This window comes from Pristiophorus japonicus, chromosome 20 (genome assembly GCF_044704955.1).
Source record: "Pristiophorus japonicus isolate sPriJap1 chromosome 20, sPriJap1.hap1, whole genome shotgun sequence".
Lineage (NCBI taxonomy): Eukaryota > Metazoa > Chordata > Chondrichthyes > Pristiophoridae > Pristiophorus > Pristiophorus japonicus.
Genome location: NC_091996.1, coordinates 3633400 through 3635860, shown reverse-complemented (window position 1 = coordinate 3635860; position 2461 = coordinate 3633400). Strand labels below are relative to the sequence as shown.

The window sequence follows — 2461 nt, the reverse complement described above, 5'->3', positions numbered from 1 at the left end:
GGGTTGAGTTATGGATTGGGTTCAGTTGAGTTGGGTTATGGGTTGGGTTGAGTTATGGATTGGGTTCAGTTGAGTTGGGTTATGGGTTGGGTTGAGTTATGGATTGGTTGAGTTATGGATTGGGTTCAGTTATGGATTGGGTTCAGTTGAGTTGGGTTATGGGTTAGGTTGAGTTATGAATTGGGTTCAGTTGGGTTGGGTTATGGGTTGGGTTGGGTTGGGTTGAGTTATGGATTGGGTTCAGTTGAGTTGGGTTATGGGTTGGGTTCAGATGGGTTGGGTTGGGTTATGGGTTGGGTTGGGTTGAGTTATGGATTGGGTTCAGATGGGTTGGGTTGGGTTGGGTTGAGTTATGGATTGGGTTCAGTTGAGTTGGGTTATGGGTTGGGTTGAGTTATGGATTGGGTTCAGTTGAGTTGGGTTATGGGTTGGGTTGAGTTATGGATTGGGTTCAGTTATGGATTGGGTTCAGTTGAGTTGGGTTATGGGTTAGGTTGAGTTATGGATTGGGTTCGGTTGGGTTATGGGTTGGGTTATGGGTTGGGTTGGGTTATGGATTGGGTTCAGTTGGGTTGGGTTATGTGATGGGTTGGGTTGGGTTGGGTTATGGGTTGGGTTGTGTTATGGATTGGGTTGGGTTATGGATTGGGTTCAGTTGAGTTGAGTTATGGATTGGGTTCAGTTGAGTTGGGTTATGGGTTGGGTTGGGTTATGGATTGGGTTCAGTTGTGTTGAGTTATGGGTTGGGTTGTGTTATGGGTTGGGTTGGGTTGGGTTGAGTTATGGGTTGGGTTGAGTTATGGATTGGTTGAGTTATGGGTTGGGTTGGGTTATGGGTTGAGTTGGGTTGGGTTGGGTTATGGATTGGGTTGGGTTGAGTTATGGGTTGGGTTATGGGTTGGGTTGGGTTATGGGTTGAGTTGGGTTGGGTTGAGTTTTGGGTTGAGTTGGGTTATGGGTTGAGTTGAGTTATGGGTTGGGTTATGGGTTGGGTTGGGTCATGGGTTGAGTTGGGTTGGGTTATGGGTTGAGTTGGGTTATGGGTTGAGTTGGGTTATGGGTTGAGTTGGGTTAGGTTATGGGTTGGGTTGGGTTGAGTTATGGGTTGGGTTGGGTTATGGGTTGGGTCATGGGTTGAGTTGGGTTGGGTTGAGTTAATGGTTGGGTTGAGTTAATGGTTGGGTTATGGGTTGAGTTGGGTTGGGTTGAGTTAATGGTTGGGTTATGGGTTGAGTTATGGGTTGAGTTATGGGTTGGGTGATGGGTTGGGTTATGGGTTGAGTTATAGGTTGGATTATGGGTTATGGGTTGGATTAGGTTGAGTTATGGATTGGGTTCGGTTGGGTTGGTTTGGGTCCTTTCAGCTCATTCGTCCTTCAGCCTGAGGAGGGCGCTGTCGCGCTGAGCGGCTCCGACTCTCCGCCAGACGTCATCACGTTTCCTGGCGCAAGATGCCGAACAAATCGCCAAGAACACGTCGCCATTAGCAACCGGGAGAGGCGGGGCTGCGTGGTGAGGTCAGAGGGCGGGGCTGCGTGGTGAGGTCAGGCGGTGGGCGGCGAGAGAATCGGAGCTGCGGCCTTCAGGGAGCCGCCGCCTCAGCGCCAGGTCAGTGCGGGGGCCGGGGGCCGGGGCCAGTGAGGGAGGCGGGCCGGGGCCGGGGCCAGTGAGGGAGGCGGGCCGGGGCCGGGGCCGCGGCCGGGAGAAATGCACCGAGAGCAGCCCGCGGGGCCCCGCGACCGGCGGAGTCCCGTCTCATTAAAAAACCGCTGGGACGGCAAAGCAGAAGGTTCTGGAAACAGCGGGGGGCGGGCCCCGGCCCCCCAACACACGGTCACACTGCCCCTCCCCCTCCCCCTTCACCTGCCCCTCCCCCTCCCCCCTTCACCTCCCCCTCCCCCCTTCACCTGCCCCCCACCCCCTTCACCTGCCCCTCCCCCTCCCCCCTTCACCTGCCCCTTCACCTCCCCCTCCCTCCTTCACCTCCCCCTCCCCCCTTCACCTGCCCCCCACCCCCTTCACCTGCCCCTCCCCCTTCACCTCCCCCTCCCCCCTTCACCTGCCTCCCACCCCCTCCCCCCTTCACCTGCCCTCACCCCCTCCCCCTTCACCCCCTCCCCCCTTCACCTGCCCTCACCCCCTCCCCCTTCACCCCCTCCCCCCCTCACCCCCTCACCTCTACCCCCCCCACCCCCTCACCTCTACCCCCTCACCTCTACCCCCCCTCCCTCTCACCTCTACCCCCCCCTCCCTCTCACCTCTACCCCCCACCCCCTCACCTCTACCCCCCCCACCCCCTCACCTCTACCCCCCCCTCCCTCTCACCTCTACCCCCCCCACCTCCTCACCTCTACCCCCCCCACCTCCTCACCTCTACCCCCCCCACCTCCTCACCTCTACCCCCCCCACCTCCTCACCTCTACCCCCCCCACCTCCTCACCTCTACCCCCCCCACCTCCTC

The 2461-nt window shown here is 58.0% G+C and overlaps 1 protein-coding gene across 1 annotated transcript in view; it reads left to right on the top strand.

The window, feature by feature from the left end:
• The first annotated feature begins 1499 nt into the window (after positions 1-1499).
• ntmt1 (N-terminal Xaa-Pro-Lys N-methyltransferase 1) overlaps positions 1500-2461 on the top strand; it is a 30968-nt gene continuing 30006 nt past the window's right edge. The window contains exon 1 of the mRNA XM_070863659.1: positions 1500-1608. The gene's annotated coding sequence lies outside the window, so the exon portion shown is untranslated. The remainder of the gene's footprint in view (positions 1609-2461) is intronic.